Genomic DNA, 19,868 nt, shown 5'->3' on the forward strand with positions numbered 1-19,868 from the left:
GCCTGCCCCTCTGGTCCATCCCACATCCCGTCTGCTGGCATGAGGCTTGGGGGCTGGAGCATCTTGGAGTCGCTCCCAGGGAACTGTCCACCATAGAAGCATGCCCCCATGACTAGCCACTGGTTGGACCACACGAGTGCATCATTGCAGGGTTTTTTGGGATCAGTGAGGCTTCCGGTCACCTCACCTCTGTCCCACCATTCCTGCCCCCAGACCCTGCTCTCCTCCCATGCACTTCCCCTCTCTAGTGCGCCCCGATAACCTCCTGAATGTGTCTCCCTCTTAAAATCAGGAGAACAGGGAAGCATCTCAGGCAGCTACTCTGCACCATCCATGTCCTTGGGCTGCTCTGGCCAGCACTGCAGCAGGAGAGAGACCTGGAATGCTGACGGCAGCCTCAGGGAACTCGCTGGTTGGGGGAGGGAGAATCCAGCAGGTCAGATGCTTGCCTTGCATGCGGCCCAGCTGGGTCTCCCCGGGAGGGTCCCCTGAGCCCACCGTGAGTGATCCCTCAGAACAGAGCTAGGAGTAAGCCTGAGCACAGCGGTGTGGCCCCCAAAGAAAGCATCGCCCTCCCACCCAAGGACTGAAGCAAGAGCTCTGAGTTCCCGGATGCCCTGTCCCTAAGAGACCAGGAGGCCAAAGAGCCCCTTGGTGACAAAAGACACAGACAAGGATGCACAGAACAGGCTGTCCAGGGGTGAAGTACGATGCAGCCTTCTAGGGAAGCAAATGAGACCCAGGCTCCGTGGCCCAGACGAGCTGGAGGACACTGGCTCCGTAACAAGCCAAACACAAAAGCACAAGTACTATTTGCCCCCCCCCCCCACCACCCCCTGCCCCATATGATTTTCCCCATAGAGGGAGTGAGATTCCCAGACAGAACAGAGAAGGGTGCACGTCAGGGTGCAGGAGGAAAAGACCGGGATTGGCGAAGGACGACAGTCTCCACTTTGCAGAATGGAAGCATCTGGAAGGGGTTGGGAGTTGAGTGGGGCGGGGCGGGTCTGTGTGGATGAGCTTGGCAGCTTGCGCCTGAACACTTGGCTGTTTGAAGGGTCGAACTCTGTGCTCAGACTCATTCTTACTACGATTCAAAAACATCCTGAGCATAAGTCATGCCACCTGGTCATGCCAGCCTTAGACACCTTGTGTCTAAGGCTCTCTGTGGTTTCCTCTTCCCTGGCCTTCACACGTGCCCCCTCTGCTGTCTGGTCATGGGGAGTCCCTGATGAGGGGCTGGTTTTATTGGCGGAAGCTCTGTGGTTTCCAATATGGTTACTAATGGTTTCTTGTGCGCATCATGCCGACAGCACGCCCATCACCCGTCACCTACAGACACCCACAAGACTCCAACTGTCCCTTTCAGCTGCGCAGGCCCCTCCTCCCACGTGCTGGCCTTTGGCTGCTGCCCCATTGTGCCTTGAAGTCCCATGGGAGATCTTTCTGCCTCTGCCCTGCCCCTGTCACCGACACAGCACGCTCCCCACCAATTCCACGGAGTGGCAAATTACATGGCTTTGTTCTTATTTCTCAAGACATCCAGCTATACTCAGGGCTTCCTCTTGCCTCTGCACCCAGGGACACTCCTGGAGGTGCTCGGGCACCACTTGGGGTGCTGAGGATTGAATGAGAGCCGGCCACATGCAAGGAAGCGCCCTCCCCACTACACTTTCTCTAGCTCCCATTCTGTTCGTTCTTGAGGCTGTATAGTATCCCATTGTGTGTACATGTACACCTGCGTGCATCACACTTAGTACGACAGCTGGGATATGGGGACAGTTCGGTGGTGCCTGCATTCTTGGTCCCAACCCAAACTCAAACACAGTCCTTGCCCTGTTTGTTCCTTGGTTAGGGATGCCCCACTCCCCCAGATATGGGGTTGACCCCTCCACTACCCTCCCCTCCTAAGCCACCACGTGTGAGCATTTACCCAACCTCCCCTTTAAGTTGCACCCTGCACCTCCCATCTCTATCTCTATCCCCCATTCTCCCCGAAACTCAGTTTTCTCACCCCCTTTAAGGCTTACTGGAATGGTAGCTCTGGTCCCGTTCCCACCACCACCATGTCCTCCATGGGGACAGACGTGGTTTCTCTAATCCTCATGGCATCGTTCCCAGAGCCGGAGGTCAGCAGGTTTCTGCACGCAGAGGCGTCCACAGCCGGGCACTGCAGATGAGTTTTGTTAATGCCCCCAGAAGGGGTTGCGTGCCAGCTAAGACGGACTTAGAGTCATGTGAATCGGAGGACGTTTTTGTGACATGGACATGGGTTGGCTCAGGGAGGATTTGACAAGGTGACACTCTTGTGGGAGGAACATCTGGACTGGGTGCAAAGGTGCTGTGAAGCTTTTGCAAGAACCTGGGGTGTTCCCTCCCTGTTTGGGATGCACTGGGCGGGAGGCATGTGGGGGGTATACTTGACAAATTTCCAAATGGATGTTCTCAGGAGCCCCCAGGAGAAACAGGATTATGGCAAGGGAGCAGGCTGTTGGCCCAGAGCCAGCCTTAGGCTGCTCTGATCCCACCCATCCTCTCCCACCCACTTGGCCGGCAGACCCGGCGTGAGGGTGCTGAGTGAGCAGAAACCCGGCCTCCAGCTGCGCCTGTAAGGCTGTGGTTCAGTGAAGGGCCCGGCTGAAGATGGCACCGGGATTTCCGTTTATTATCTATCTTCCAAGCTGTCGGGCCAAGAGGGAAAGGAGGATGAATTATTTATTTTAACTTCAAATTATTGAAGCATTTATTAAAGTAGATTTAAAGTCGTGATCCATTATGCTCTCGGTCTCTAGCATGGCAAAGGCGTTAATTGGTTTCCTGGATTCAGAGCCTTGCAGCTCTGTTGGCTCCTGCTCCAGCCTGATTCCGACCTGAACCAGGGGCTTTTGATCCAGGACGGAGGATAAAGGCCTGGGAAATCGGGTCGGGCTATTCGCTCAAGTCCCCTACTTTCTCTGGGCCACGTTATACCGGTACATTGCATGGTGAAATCAAATTTGTCCCCACACTCATTCCTTTTTTTTTTTTTCAAATTCAGATAGAGGAAAAATTAATCTTCTGGCTTTTGTTTTTGTTTTGTGGGGCATTCTGCAAAATAATGGCGCCATCCAACTTAATTTATCAGCGTCGTAGACCCTCCTGTTCCAGTCACGAAAGATGAACAGGGAAAAAGATAATGAACAAATCCATCACTCCCCAAAGCTTCCTTGTACCTCCCTCGGAATCCCTGCCTGCCATGCTTCCTCCCAGTCCTGGGTTCCCAGGCAAGCACGACTCTGCTTTCTGTCATCAAAGACGAGGGGCAAATTTCCTCATGGAATCACACATCATGTTCTACCTTGTTTGCTTTCTTCCCTCAGAGGAATTCTTTTGTGATTCCTCTATACGGTTGCGGGTGACCATGACCTATTCCACGTGAGCTTCCTCTGCGTGGACGTGGTCCAATCCATCTCTCCTTTTGCTGGTGAATGAGCATTAAGGTCATTTCTAGTATTTCCCTACCAACAAGCAATGAAGGACACCAGCCGACATGTCTTGGGTGGGCGTGTGTCTCATTTATGAGGGAAAGTTCTCTGCTCTAGGTGGAATCTTTGTGTAAGAAGCAATAACGCTGTATCCAAAGCGACAGAATCGCAGTGCTTGCCCCATAGGGTGTCTCCCCTCAACGGTGGGAGAGCAGATCCCTGCCACCCCACTGTCTCCCCTGTGCCCCCCCGGGGGGATCTCCCACTTTCTCCCGGTAGGTGACACAGAGACCCCCCTGCCCTCTAGTGATGATGTGCTTATTGGGAGATGAGAACTAGTTCAGTTCCCTCCTTGGCTGTGAGAAAGTGTCTGGGCCAGAGGCTGATCTGGGGGAGGCCTGGGAGGGGAATCACGGGCTTTTCCTCTGCTATTTTCTCATCCTAGGGAGCAGTTACTGGGCTGAGACCTCTGCGGTTTGGGCATTCTTCTTCATACGAACCCTCTTTCCTCGCTAGAGGAATGCTGATTCCCAGGGTGTTGTTTGAAGATGCTCGTAACTTCCCCTTGAACACGATCGTGTCCCATGTGAATGAAGATAGTTTTGTTTCTTCCTTTCCTGTCTCAGTGCTTTGGGGATTCTTCCTTCTTTCCTGCCGACTACGTTGGCAGGGATCCTCGCCCTGTTCCCAAAGTTAGGAGGGCTGTGGGGGACAGCCTTGCACGCTTAGGCCTCATGCCAACTGCATACACTTGTGAAAAGGTCCTTTCCCCACACTGAGGAAGGCCCCGGCCCCACACTGCTGAGAGCCCTGACCAGGAATGGACGTTTTGTCAACTGATTCCTTGGCTTGTTTGTCTTAGGGCCACTCCCTGCGGTGCTCCTGGCTCTGTGCTCAGGGTTCCCTCCTGGTAATGCTCAGGGAACCATGTGGGGTATAATCGGGATGGGCCAAGTGCAAGGCAATTGCATTAACCCCAGGATTACCTCTCTGTCAACGGCGGTTTTCTGCATCTATTGAGGTGTTTTTTCTCTTTTGATGGTGAATTACAGTGGGTGTCTGAATGATAACCCAGGCTTGCACCCAGAGGTAAAGAAACTGTTTTACTGGGCTTTTGTATATGGCCAGACCTGATTCGGAACCTTGTTTAGTGTTTTTGCTTCTCTATCCTTGAGGGAACTACCAGGATGCAGCTGAAGCGCCCTGCCATTGGTAGCTCTCCAGGGTGGAACATTCTGGACCATCTGACCCTGCAGATGTGGTTTCATTGATAGGGACTTCTGCCCCTTCCTGCAAGGCTGAAGAAGCCCACCAAAACTGTCATAGGACACAGAAGAGAAGACTCACACTGAAAATATCAAGAATGACAGAGGTGACATCACTACAGATGGTTTCCTGCCAAGAGGATGTTTGGTTTATTGATCTCCTCCAAGAATCAGACTGGGGTTTTAAATGATTTTAATGTAATTGATAGTGATCGTTATTTTCCTTTAGATTTCTTGAAACTTTGACTCTATTCTGAATCCCTTTCTCAGTTGATTTTAGGTTTAATTTGCTCTTGGTAAATAAATAATGGTAAAGGCCCTCCCGTTGTTCGTCGATTTGCTCGAGCGGGCCCAGTAACGTCTCCATTGGAGACTTTGTTGTTACTGTGTTTGGCATATCGAATACGTCACGGGGAGCTTGCCAGGCTCTGTCGTGCGGGCGAGATACTCTCGGTAGCTTGCCAGGCTCTCCGAGAAGGGCGGAGGAATCGAACTCGGGTGGGCCATGTTGGCTGCATGCAAGGCAAATGCCCTACCGCTGTGCTATCGCTCCAGCCCTCAATTTGCTCTTACTCATTGGTTTTACTTAAAATTTTTTGTTTGTTTGTTTGTTTTGTTTGAGGAGGTGCATATCCCTGGAGGTGCTCAGAGCTTACTCCCAGCTCTGCACTTGTCAATTAATCCTGCCAGGCTTCAGGGGCCATATGGGAGACGGGATCTAACTCAATCAAAGACATCAAGATAAGCACCTTAGCTGAATCCAGCCCCAATTGGTGCTGACTTTTTAAGTTACTTTTTCTTAAATTGTAATCAATGGATTTTTAATGCTATAAAACTTTGGGAGTACCAATCCACACCTGTGTGTGTATGGAATTCGTTATGATGTCACTGAAATGCCAGCTCCATCCCACCAAAAGACCCCTTCACTGTTCCTCTCTCCACCCTCCTTTTCCTTTGGAACCAGCATAGTTTTCACCAAAAGTAGGAGTTAGTTCTTGAAGTGGGAGCTGATATCAATAACATGAGATACTTCTTTCCTTTTCTGTTTTAATTGAGTCACTGTGAGATACACAGTTAAAAAGCTGTTCATTGTTGGGTCTCAGTCATACAATGCTCCAACACCCAGAGATACTTGTTTTCTAGTAGACCTGAGTGCTATAGTTTTTCAGCAAGATCCCAAATTCTAAATGCCATCTGAAATATTAAAAGTCACTATAAAGGGCTTTCTAATCTCCCTTTTAATTTCTTCATTGATCCTTGCTGATAATTTTATTTATTTATTTATTTATTTATTGCCTTTTGGGTCACACCTGGAGATGCACAGGGGTTACTCCTGGCTCATGCACTCAGAAACTACTCCTGGTGATGCTCAGGGGACCATATGGGATGCTTGGAATCAAACTCAGGTTGGCCGCTTGCAAGGCAAAAGTTTTACCCGCTGTACTACCACTCCAGTCCAAATCCTTGTTGATTTAGAATTATGTTGCAAACTTTGCAGCAGTGCTGGGATTTCTCAGATATATTTGTTTTTGATTAAAAAATTTTATTTTACGGTAGTCAGAAAACATACTTTATATGATTTGAATCCCCTTAAACTAAATCTGGCTTGTTTTTGTACAAGGACCTGCTAAGTCTTGGTAAATATTCCATATGTATTCTGTTGCATGGAGTGGCCTTGAAGTATCTACCAGTCAATTTGGTTGACGATATTAGTCAAAGAGTTTTCTACCATTACAATTTTTATCTCATATATTCAATATGCCAAACACAGTAGCAACAAGTCTCATGATGGAGATGTTACTGGGCCCGCTCGAGCAAATCGATGAATAACGGGAGGACCGTGACCGTGACCAATGTTCTTCCAATTTTTAAGGAGAGGTATTAAATTCTAAAAGCAATTATGGGCTTTTCAGTTTTTCCTTTGAGTTCAACCAGTTTTTCCTTCATCTCTTTTGGAGGATTCTTTTTTAGGCAATGCACATTTAGCATTTTTTATTTCCCCTTTATAAATAATTGACCCATGAATTATTTAAAATAACGCTTCTCAGGCCTGTTAACTCCTCGTGTGCATATTGTCATACTATGTTGGAATGAACACATCTTATACTTCTTTTAGAAAATAAATGATTTTCTGAATCTATTTTTCTTCTGCTATTATTTATGAGGTTGTTTTCTTAATTCTGTGTTCAGATTGATCACTGAAAATGTATAGAAATTTTATACATTGTTGTTATATCCTCTTTGCTCCCTTATAGTCTCCCTCATTTATTATCTCTAACACTCATTTCCTATCCAGTCATTAAAGTCTTCTACCCACTATATCCCATGTTGTCTGCAAGTGAAGATAGTTTCACTTTTGCGAGGAGAGACAGAGATTTTACTTCTTGCTTTCGAATTTGGAGCTAATTGATTTTAAAAAAAATTTTGCCTAATATCCCAGGAAGATCTTCCAGAACAACTTGGTGGGAACAGACCTCCTTGGTTCGGTAGAACTTTTCACCTTTCATGCTCACCCGGGACTTCTTAGAGGCCCTTTATGGGGCTCAGGAAGTTCAGTCCTATGTCTGGTTCACTGGACTTTTTTAATCATGAAAGATGTTGTATTTTGTCAAATGTTCCTTTGGTCATGTGGTTTTTGTCCTTTACACTGGGTGTATTGATTACACAGATAATTTTATATGTTGAACCAGTCCTGGAGTAAATCCCTCTTGGTTGTGTCCCATAATCCTTCCTATGTGTTTTGTGAATAGTTTTGAGGATTCTAAAGATAGAAATATCTGTGTTTTCTTGCCAATTGTTTGATTTCTTCTTACCAGGACAATACTCAGCTCATAGAATGAGTTAGAACGTGTTCTCATTACTATATTTTAAAAGAGTTTGAGAAGAATCATTGTATTCTTAGGTATAAAAATGATTGGTAAAATTTACCCAGAAAGTCATCTAGTCCTGAATTTCTCTTTGCAAGAAAAAATAAATGAATTACTGATTCATTGTCTTATTATAGATCTCTTCAGCTTCCTATGTTCAGAAGTCCATTTTTGTAGTTCTTGTAAAGCAATTTTCCATGTTCCTAGGATATTTTGCCTAAAATTTCCCCCAGTATTTATTTACCAACCTCTTTATTTCTGTTAAGTCCTTGGTGACATCCTTCAATTCCTAGTTTTAGTTATTTGACTTTTCTCTTTTCAATCCACCCAACATTTTTTCAATTTTGTCAATCTTGTCAAAGAATCAACTATTGGTTTTGTTTATTGTTCTTGGGCTGGAGCGATAGCACAGCGGGTAGGGCGTTCGCCTTACAAGCGGCCAACATGGCCGACCCGAGTTCGATTCCTCCGCCCCTCTCGGAGAGCCCGGCAAGCTACCGAGAGTATTCGATATGCCAGACACAGTAACAACAAAGTCTCCAATGGAGACGTTACTGGGCCCGCTCGAGCAAATCGACGATCAACGGGAGGGCCTTTACCTTTACCTTTACCTTAATGCTCCATTTTTAATTATCATGGCTCTGATCTTGTCACAGAAATTCTCACTATGAACCAGTGGCTCACTCTGAGCAGTGAGAAAAATTTGGATTTAATTATACTGGAGGGTCCAGCAGAACTTGTGCTCCAGGAACTGGGCCCCAAACAAAGGCAAGGGCTCTGTTTTATAGAATATCTATCTGGTGGCAGGTTGACACATTTGCAGGAAGCTGGCAGAATACAGAAGCAGGAATCCCCAAGTATGTTATTCTGTGAAGCAGTCTGGACCACCTCAAGGACATGAGCATATTGGGAGAACATTCCCAGATTACCCGGGTTGGCCAGCAGCTATGGACAGCTCTAGACATCCCGGGTGCACTCCATGGCTCCGTCCTGGCGCCCAGCCTCAGCTGCCCCTGGACAGCTCCTGCTCTCTGGCCTCACGCCATTTGAAGTGCGAGCAGGGGGTCAAGATTCTTGGTCAATCTCATTTCCTTCCCTTCAGTTAGTTAGCATTTAGTTTGTTCTAACGTCTCTACTTTCTGGAGGGGAAAAGCTGGGTTATCAACTTGAGATCTTTCCTCCTCTGTTCTGTGGCAGAGCTCCTGCTGGTTCTTTGCTGTGGGGCGGCTCCTGGCTGTGTGTGGGAGAGCATGTGCTCTCAGGAACCGTGCAGGGGCCTGTCCCAGGTGCAGCCCTCCGCCTTCCCTAGGCCCATTGCTCTCTCTCTCTCTCTCTCTCTCTCTCTCTCTCTCTCTCTCTCTCTCTCTCTCTGGCCCCAGGATCTCTCCACTGTCACCCACAGCAGCGAGGGCACATTTCCCGCCAAGAGCCACTTTACCCCATAAACTTTGACAGGCTATGTTTTCTTTTATCCCAACATATTTCCTCTGAGACTTTATTCCTCTGGCACATCTTGTTTAATTGATACCTGCATATACATTCCCTTCTGCTATTGATTTCTAATTGCATTCCATGCGCATCTGAGAACATACCTACTCTGTATGATCTCACGTCTGTAAGGTTTTCACTCAGGGACCAAATGGCGCCCCACTGAGAAGATAGCAACCTTCCCAGCATCAAAGTTCAGCCTGCCCACTCTGGCGCCCAAGACTGGGCTTCTGGCTGTCTCCAGCCTGGCAGCCTGCAGGCTGCATCCCGTGCTAACCAGGCGCCCTACTCCCACACATCTCTGTGCCCTTCCTGCCCACGACAACTTAAAATCCATGTTGGTCTCAGCCAAGGTGGCTCTACTCCAGCTTGTCCAGGGTCTGCCTTAGAGCACACCCCAATTAGCTCCTCATATTTCCTCACTTTACTGTCTCTGTCCCTCTGTCCCTCTGTCTCTGTCTCTGTCCAGCTGAGCTCAGTCATCTACCATCATGTGCTGAAACCCGGAATGGAACTTTGGGTAGGGTGGTGACCTTTGAGCATTACAATCAAGGAAGCAGAGGGCAGTGGCAGCTCCTCCCGGGATAACTCTCTCTCCTAATACTTCCTAATACTTCCTAACACTTCCTAATACTCTCTCTCTAACTCTGTTCCTTTGGCTTTGCCCCCTGCACCATTTCCAATCCTGTGCCTCCAGTCACCGGACTTAGGGACCCTATCAATTTCTTTTAACTTTGTCCAGATTTATTTTATGGACAAACATAATCTGTGCTGGGAAATGTCACCTCGCAAGATAATATTTTCTCCATTTGTTGGATGAAATGTTCTACCAAAATCTTTGAGGCCTACTTTGGGCTCATACTTTTCAAGTCTTCCATTTCCTTGTGGATCTTCTGTCTAGTTGTCTGGTACCTTATTGAAGTGTGATATTACAGCGCTCAGCTGTCTTTATTGAATTGTCTCTTTCTGTCTTAGGTTCTGTCACACATGCACATTTTTATATGCTCACTGCAAGTTGACAGCCTCCATTCAGGTGAAATACTTCTTGTAGATATTGACAAAACCCAGACAAGGAAAGACATTCTCTGCCTTGGCTTTGAATCCAGGTTGATCCCAGTGAATTGTGTCAAAAGAGGGCTATCAAGGCCAAAGACTGCTCTCGTAACTCGGTCACAGAAACGAAGAACATAAGTGACAAAATAAATACAAGTAAAACACCCACATAAGAAAACAATAAAATTCGAAATGACAGGACTTAGATAGGGGAGGGGGTTATTTTGCTCAAACAAAGTGGCGGGTTCGGCCCCCGGGTAGGTTTTGCTTCGGTCTCATCCCTCCTTCTCACCCCCACACCAAGTCTTCCTTGCCTCCTCATGTATCACCCCAAACTTCAAAAAACTTTTTTTCACAGAGCTCACTCTGATAGAATGTTTTTCCTTTCCCAGACACAAACACATCCATTATCTATTCATCTGCTGTTCTTCCCTCCCGTTGGCCTGAAACAATATGCACAATCTAACTAGCCACTTGGGGCCAAGACAGTCATAAACAAATGATTAGGCCTCGATTCTAGAAGATGAGGTGTTTCAGAAGTCTGCCTTTGTTCCCATCGTAGTTAGAATAATCCAATCTTCTGGAAGATATTCATGCAATCAGATCAGGTATCGAAGCAAAAGAACCCAGTTAACAAAAAGGTCTTAGGAACAGCCTATAAACAAAAGCACAGGTGACTTCCTAATTGTCATTCCCCTTGCCAAGTCTGCATCCTCAAATAAGCTCATTTCACATTTAAATGCGGGACAGGTTTCGTCAGCTTTTCTGCACACAAGCCATCCTGCAAGGTGGTGGCTTAGTGGAACGTGGAATGTGAACTTTGAGAACTAGTGATGTAGTAACCTGGGCGGGGCTCACCCAGAAAGTGCTCAATCCAGCATGATTGAGCTGGTTCCGACAGGGGGTTGTGCTGGGTTCAGTTCCCAGAATGGCTTGGAGCGAGGGGAAATGCTACTGGGGCACCCAAGTTTCCTTGCAGGTGCTGTTCTGCCCTCCCCAAGAAGCCTGGTCCTGTTGCCATGGAAACTGGACTGTAAGCGTGAATGCGGGAGCTGGCGAGTCCTCTGGGGCCTGGCTTTCGATGGTTGCACACGAACAATAGCATCTTACGGGCAAGGCAAGTCAGGCGGACGGGAGCTGATTCCATTCCTGCAGGACGAGCTGCGAGTCCCGGGCCTCGCTCCTTTCTCAATTTATCCATCAGGTCAAAGTCTGCAAAGTTTCCAGTTCCCTGACATTCTGTCTGTGTCTGTTCTGAATTCTAGTTCCTGGACAAACACCCTCTGTGCTTCCCCTGCTGTTTTAATTATTCCAGATTTGTGACTGTTCCATTGAAAGGAACAACTTCCCCTCCAGGCTTTCTCCTTTTCAAATCATCCAGGCTCGTTTCGGATGTCTTTTAAGCTCTTGCCACCCTTTGGAAAAGTTACCGAATCTTGCTAAGTTTAGATTAGGTTTATATAAATATAAGCTGATTTGAAATAACTGCCAATTCTCGACTATGGAGTGTGCTTATCTGGGGGCGTGTTCTGGATCTTCATTTATTAAAATCTCCGTGGCCATCAATAAACTTGTGTCAGATTTCAGTGTATGGGGGACGCGTATCTCTGGTTTTCATTATTTTGTTTGGATTCAAGTTGGGCTCGTTTATTTTAAATTTGTCAAGGTATTTCATCCCTTTTATTGCTCTTATGAGAGAAAAAAATATTTTAATGTACTTAATAGTAAATGTTCAGGCGCATTAGAAGAAGCCATTAAGGAATACATCGTGGGGTAATTTAATTAAGCCGGTGTCTGAGACACTCCACTCGGCATCTCGTTATTAGCTCATTCTCTGCATATTTGTGAGCACTTGAAAGTTGATGAGCACACACCTCTGGAAACTCTTCTCACATGCTCCCCCCACTCCTCCACACCCTCCTCCTGCCTTGCGTCAACTCCACGTCCTGCCGGGCGCAACCAACCATCCTCAATACACCCAGGGCTCCCGGGAGGCCCTTCACCTCCTCGAATCTGCTCCAAACTCTGAGTGACGTGGACAGGGCCCCTGCAGTCCCTGGTCTCGGGGCTCCATCCAGTTTGGCTCAGGATGTGCCCCTCCCGCCCCCTCTTCTGGCATAGTCTTCAATGCTGATGGCAATGACTTGAGTGCTGGAGTTGAGGGAACAATAGTCCGAGACTGGGAAAGATGGGGGCTCCCACCAGGCCAACAGATCAAGAGCAAGGAGCTTCCCGTGACTTCTTGCGTCCCATCGTGGGGACCACCCCTCCCCATCCGTGCCCTTGGTCCGCACTACGCGAGCACAGAGGAAATGTACCGCCCCAGGCCTGTTGCTTCCCACGGGGGGGCACCAGCTGTGCAGGCAGCTCAGGTGCCCTCAGGTGCGCTGTCGCTGTGGCCAGATGGGGCTCTCGCTCCGCCGCCTCGCACGCTGGCAGCGAGGCCAGGCCCCCGTCACTCCCAATATGCCTCTGGCCCCGGGAGCAGGCCGGCTGCCGCTGAATCATTTCCTGTGCCCGTGCTGCGGTCAAGACGCCAAGTGATACTCACTGCGAGTCGTGCTTGTCCGTTTGAAAGGATGGGTTTACTAATTGGACGTGGCAGCTCTTGGTTAACCCAACTTCACGAAGCGAGAAGGGGCTGGCCAGGCGGCTGCTCTCAGTGGGGCCTGGGAGGAGAGTGTGAGTGGTGAGGGTGCTGAGCCCCTTCCAGAGTGGGAGGCCTCTGGGGAAGGCGGGGGCGACACCCTGTCCCTGCAGTTCCAGAGAGAGCTGGGGCCACACAGATGCCTCTGAGAGGGCTTCCGTCTCCCGTGTGACAGACGCATCAGCTCAGGGATGGGCTGGTTTGGGCAGGAGTGAGGTTGCTGGCCATGGAGGTATCTATACAGGGACAGACTTGCAGACTCGCCCCAACTGGGGTTCCCTGGAGCTCTGGGGTTCGGCCCCCACCTCCGAGCTGGGCAGATGCAGGAGCGTAGAGCTCTTCTCTCCTCACTGTGGCCACGGCCAGCGCTGCTCCTCTCCGACTCAGATGGCCGCACCCAGGGTCTCGCCGACATGGCTCTGCTGCCCTTAGCTGCCTTAGTGAGTGGCTCTCATACAGCGCCAGAGACCACTGTTCAAGCCCCAGCCATGTCTAACCCTGACATCTGGGACCCAGAGAGGAGGCATCTCCGTGGCCAGTTTCCACAAAGCCTCGTGCCAAACTTCCCTCTGCGTCCCCGTGTGACCCTTCCCTACCTCCTCCTACCCTGAGAAGAATCAGGGGCTCTGTTCTCTCTGAGAAGACCCCTCTGGGCAGCCGTTTGGCTGGTGACTGTCTCCTGCAAGGCCCTGGGCCTCCTGCGGCTGTGTTTGGAGGTTATGGGTGGGAAACCAAGTGCATCGTCCCAGAGGCCTGGGGAGCCATGGGTGGAGATCTGTAGGGAGTCTGGTGGAGCTTCAGACGTGTCCCCATGACCACCACCAGGATGGTAGCAAGCAGTGAGGACCCCCACCTGGGCAGGAGCAACCGTTGCTGAGGTCACAGAGCAGGAATGGTCCTCCAGGATGGGAAGCAAAGCCCCCCCTCCCCCGGAGATCCCTGTTCCTCCCCTCCTGCTGCCCCCAGCGCAGCGAGGGGAGTGTCCTCCTAGCCCCTTGAGTGTGTACGCTCTGTTCTCACCAACTCCCTGACGGCAGCCGGCCTCAGGGGTCCTGTCTCTGGATGTCAGCCCCACCCCGTGACCCAACTGCCCTCTCCCTGATCAGGCCCTCACCCCTAACCGGGCAGCCGCCTCCCTGTGCCCAGCTGAAAGCAGGACAGCCCCTAGAGAGGGACCCAACCCCCAGTGCAACCCCCGTGTTGCTCTGGGCCCTGCAGGCGCCTTGCTGGACCTGGGCTTTCCCTGGTGACTCAGAGTTCTCCTGGGGGACTTGTCAGACACTCTCAGCGCCCCCCTCTCTCCTGACCGTGTGAATACGTGAGAGCCCCTCCGGCCAGAGAGCATGACCCCCTGCCCCTGCGGGTTCAGCGTCCCTTCCTAGTGGTGCTCTCTGAGAGGTGCCCACCCTGGCCCTGGGTCTCAGTGCTGTGTCCACAGAGCCACTGGGCAGTGTTCATGTCCAGGCTGGAGGCTGCCTGGGTTGTAGTGAGGAGCACTCGTGAGCGCTCCCGTGGGAGCACACTTGCTTCTGTCTCTTCGGTTCTGCAGAATCGGACCTAGAGAAGTAGACCAGCTGCCAGGGCCAGGCAGTTACCAGGGACGTGCTGGTCCACGTGCAGTAAATGGGGTCCAGAGCCCACGGCTGAAAGTCCCTCCCCAAGGGCGTGTGAGCGGGGTGGGTGGGTGTGGGGTGTCAAGTGATGGGCTGATTAGAGAATGAACGAAGTCGCCTCAGTGATGATTACTGGCCCTGGGAGCAGCTGACGAGGCTGCTGCCCATCCCCACCCGGGCCCCAGGGAATGCAGCCCTCTGCTCAGAGCCCCCCGCCCTCGGACGCTGTCCACGCTGCTCAGCTGTTCTATGGCTGGTGGTGGATCAAACCCACATATTACACTTTTAGCCAACTCTAAGCTTCACCTTCTTGCATGAGAACTGGTACGACAGAGAGGAGAGAGAGCAGGAACTTCACTGAAGTTGCACTGATAGCTACTGGCACCTCTCGAGTCCAGTGGGGCCCGGGAAATGTCTGCACCTGCTGGACCGTCACCACACAGCCCTTCAATGACCGAAACAGTCCCATTTCCCAGGCTCGTGGGAGGTAAAATTGAATAAGCCAAAGTACATGGGGCGGCCTCAGTCCCCACCACAAGCGGCAGACAGGATCGCAGGAAATTCATTTTTTAAAAAAATTTTTTATTAGTGAAACACCATGAGGTACAGTTGTAGATTTACAATTTTTTGTGCTTGGGTTTAGATTATACAATGATCATGTACCCATCCCTCCACCAGTGCCCATTTTCCACCACCATGAATAATATCCCTCCCAACCCTATCTCCCCCATCCCACCCTGCCTCTGTGGCAGGGCATTCCCTTTTGTTCTCTCTCTCCTTTTGTGTTGTGGTGTTGTGGTCTGCAAAAGAGGCATTGAGTGGCAAACATGTTCAGTCCTTAGTCTGCTTTCAACATGCATCTCCCCTCCTGGGAGGATCCTCCAAACACCCTTTATTTGGTGCTCCCTTTTCTATCTGAGCTGCCCTTTCCCCTAGAATGCCTGGCTGGCCTCTACGCTATGGAGTAATCCTCGTGGTGTTGATCTCAGCTATTCTTGGGTATTAATCTCATATTTTGTTTCTTTATATTCCCCAGATGAATGCAATCTTTCTATGTCTATCCCTCTCTTTCTGAATCATTTCACTTAGCATGATACTTTCCATGTTGTACCACTTGTATGTAAATTTCATGACTTCATCTTTTCTAACAGCTACATAGTACTCCATTGTGTAGATGTACCAAAGTTTCTTTAACCAGTCATCTGTTCTTGGGCACTCAGGTTTCTTCCAGAGGAAACTCATTTTCTGAAGGAAAGTGAGTCCCTCAGCAGTGGGTTCACGGGTGACCATGTCATTCGCCTCCGGTTGCAGACCCTGAGAGAAACCGGCCGGGGAGGTGCAGACACACACTCACATCCCACCTGATGGACAGGAGAATGCCTTACCCTGGCCCTGGGTGCCCAGAGTGACCGAGGCAGCCCAGAGCACACCCGCGGGGGCTTGGCACAAAACAGGAAGCACCAACTCCGCCATCCTGCTCCTCACATCAGCTCATATGTTTATTTTCAGCCCAAGACCAAGTGATTTATTATTACAATATTTTGGTTTGGGGGCCACACCTGGCGGTGCTCAGGGCTACTCTGCCTCTGCACTGGTGGGACCATATGGTAAGCCGGGGATGGAACTTGGATGAGCCGTGTGCAGGGTGGGCACTCTACCCATTGTACTACCTGTCTGGCCCCTGTGATTATTATTCTTTAAAGAAATTTACAGCTTCCTCTTTGGTAAAGCGGCCTGTGTACCACAGCAGATGAAGGAAGGACTTCAGGAACCAAACTCCTTGGTATGAAGACACAACTCTCACTTCTGTCCCCCAGAAGCCCCCTCCCCCTGAGCCCCTCACACACACACAGATGCACAGATAGACAGACATACACACACAGGCAGATTGACAGGCAGACAGACAGGCACATACACACACAGAAAAACAGATGCACAGAGAGAGAGAGAGGGAGGGAGAGAGAGAGAGAAAGAAAGAAACAGACATACGCACAGACAGATACACAGACACACACAGAGACAGATACATGGACAAATAGACACACACAGACATACACAGAGACAGAAAATCACACACAGATGGACATACACACAGAGAGACAGACACACAGAGACAGATACACAGACAGACACACACGCAGATGGACATACACACAGAGATGGATGCACAGACACACAGACAGACAGACAGACAGACACACACACAGCGCCTACAGGTAAATTCTATTTGGCTGCTGGATCACTTGGCCCATTCGGGACTTTCCAGGGTGCTTGCTGGGGCTTGAGGGAGGGTGAACCCACAGCTCAGAGGCCGTGACACACCGAGTCCCTGGTCCAGTCTCTGCAAGGGCAGTCTGTCCATCTGGGTGTCCAGTGGGAGGCCAGCTTGCCCCTTTTCCCTCCGGGGAGGTCGGTGCAGGAGGATGAGGAGGAGAAGGACATGAGGAAGGCCACTGGGCATGGCGGTCCCTCTGTTGGCCCGTCCTTAGGACTTTGCAGGACATGGTCTCCCTGCGCACCCAGAGCGGGTCTCAGTGTCCATGCAGGGAGAGGGGCAGGAGGGCCCCTGTTCAGGAGGCCGTGCCTGGGCCAGCAGTGTAGACGGGGTGGCCCTGCCAGAGACCTGTCTATAGGAAAGCGCTGACACGACCATTTCTTCAGTGCTCAGCAGGACTGCCAAGTGTTTCTCTCCCCCGAGGCTGGCCCTGGTCAATAATGTTGATCTGACACCTCCGTTCTCTGTTCCGATGCAGTGTGAGTCAGTGAGACGCAGTCAGAGAAACTCCCCACCATTGCATGGCCCGAGCCAGTGATGGGAGGGCCGGCAGGGAAGCTCAGTGGGCTGAGCACAGGCTTTGCCTGCAGGACATCCAGCCTCGGCCGCCAGCACTACAGGACACCTGGACACCACCAGGCGAATCCCCCCACCCCCTGCACAGAGCCAGGAGAAGCCCCTGCACCGCTGGGTGTGCCCCAAACAAAGGCAAGGGATGAGGGGGTTATCCTGAGAGAGAGGCAGCAAGCATCCACCCGGGCGAGGGAAGCTGGACAGGGGACGGTGGTGAGAGTAACGCTACACTCACAGTCTAAAACATGGGCGGGGGCTGGAGAGATAGCACAGCAGGTAGGGCGTTTGCCTTGCACGCAGCCGACCCGGGTTCAACTCCCAGCATCCCATATGGTCCCCTGGGCACCGTCAGGAGTGACTCCTGAGTGCAGAGCCAGGAGTAATCCCTTGCATCGCCAGGTGTGACCCCCCCTCCCAAAAAAAGGATAAAACACGGGCGGTGGGCATGACCAGCGGTGGGGTCTGGGCAAACCGGTCACGATTGCCACTCAAAGCCTCTCTTGCAAAACACAGTACCCAAAAGAAGAGAGAGAGAACAAGGGGGAATACCCTGCCACAGAGGCAGGATGGGACGGGGGGGGGGGGATGAGGGATGGGGGGGAGATGCTGGGACCCGTGGGGATGGATGACGGGCACTGGTGGAGGGATGGGCACTTGATCATTGTATAACTGAAACCCAAGCACAAAATTTGTAAGCCTATAACTGTACCTCATGGTTTTTCACTAATAAAAAAAGAAAAAAAAACTTCACAGTAAGGCGAGGGGTGTGGGAAAGGTCCCCTAGAGCCTGCGAACCCTGACCCTGGCTTGTCCCAAGGGGCACGTTCCCAGGCCTTTGTCACAGAAAGGCAGTCACAGTTTCCCAGGGTGTGGCTGGGAAGGAGGGTGTCGGCCCCCCATGGGGAGGGGAAGGATATGGCAGGAAGGAGGGTGCTGACCCCTGGCGGAGGGGGGAGGGGTGTGTGACAGGAAGGAGGACACTGACCCCTGTGGGGAGAAGGGGGGCACTGCCCCAGTGGGAGGGGAGGAGTGTGGCAGGAAGGAGGGTGGAGAGGGGAGGGGTGTGGCAGGAAGAAGTGCGCCGCCCTGGTGGGGAGTGGAGGGAGTGTCTGTGCTGTGGCACCAGGGCTGGTTGGGCAATGCGGCTGGGCCCCGCGCAGCCCCGGGTGGCTGGTCACTGTTGTGTCTATCCAGGAAGGACACTGTGCGCCCTGCAGAGGCAGCTCCATGCCCTGCCTGGGATTTTTCCTTTGGAATCCCTAGGACTCCCCACAGGAGGACTCCCCTGCCGCCCCAGCCGCCCGGGGCTGTGCCTGAGCCCCCTAAACACAGGTGGCGCTGTCTCCACTGGTGTTTCCTCCCAGCCAGCCTGTCCTGCGACTGTCCTCCTGGACTGTCCTTCCTTCCCATCCCCAGGACTCCCCAGTCACTTCCCTGCAAGCGGACCGGAGGGAGGGTCCATCCGAGAGAGCCCGGTGCCGGCAGGCCTGGGAGCCCAGAGGGCCTGCGAGCACCTCATATGGGGCTGCTGTGGGCATCTGAGACAAGTGGCCGCTGGACTACACCCACACTGCCCAGGGTCGGGAGGTGGGTCCAGAAATAGCCGCTCTGCAGGGTCACCTCTGCAGGAGGCTGGGCCGGCCCAGGGGCCACAGATGTCTCCTGAGCACCTTTTGCGCCTCCCACCTGCCGAGCATCTACACACCGAGGGTCCTGGCATGCCCATCGGTGCTGGCAGCACCCCCTGTCCCTGCATTGGCACCATCCAGCCACTGTTAGATGAGAACTGCTGGAAGCACGTGCTCACAGGAGTGCGCCCTGAGCTGGCCCGGCGGCTGGAGGAGCTGGAAGAACAGGGTGAGGTCTCTCTGGGATCAACCCCGCTCAGAACAGCAGCCCCCTGAGACCCACACACCATGTGAGCAAGGCCCTCCTCTGCCCTCTGCCAGTCTTTTACAGTTGTACCTGCTGGGGAGTAGCGGCCAGGAGCCCAGTCCTCGGGCTGCCTCCCGGGACCGCCCCGGCTACTGGCCGCAGCCTGGAGACCCCCAGGTTGACTCCTCTAGAGGACCCCATGGTGTGAAGACCCCCCGCCTAGGCCTCAGCTCCTGACTTCTGGCCTCTTGTACACTGCGCAGGTCAAGGGTCCATTTGCCAGGATGAGAGATAAGAGCCTCACTCTGCGTCCATTATTCTGCCCGCTGAGCCGTGAGCTTCCTGCCTATGTCACCTTGACCTGGACCCAATTCTCTGCCGGGACCAAGACAGAGCTGTGTGGACAAAATGCAGGATCGGTCCAGCACCGGTGGTCAGGAATTCCAGATCCGTGTCCCCAGGGGCCAGGCAGCATAGGCATCCATGTCCCTCAGACATCTAGGAGAGACTCTAACCCAGGGTTGGCTGCCTGGTTAGGTGGGTCGCAAGGCACTGTGGGGAGCTGCTTCTGCCAGGGCGTTGGTGGAGGACGATGTTGGGGGCAGGCCCACCTCTGGGAGCGTGACCAGACTTTGAAAGGAAAGACCATGGGTTACCTCTGTCATCACCTATTAGCCACCAGGAAGACATGGACACTCAGGTTCTGAAAATCACAGGTCCATTTGGATGTGATTTATATTCTGGGCAA

The sequence above is a fragment of the Sorex fumeus genome, unplaced genomic scaffold (genome assembly GCF_029834395.1).
Source record: "Sorex fumeus unplaced genomic scaffold, SorFum_2.1 ptg000011l, whole genome shotgun sequence".
NCBI lineage: Eukaryota > Metazoa > Chordata > Mammalia > Eulipotyphla > Soricidae > Sorex > Sorex fumeus.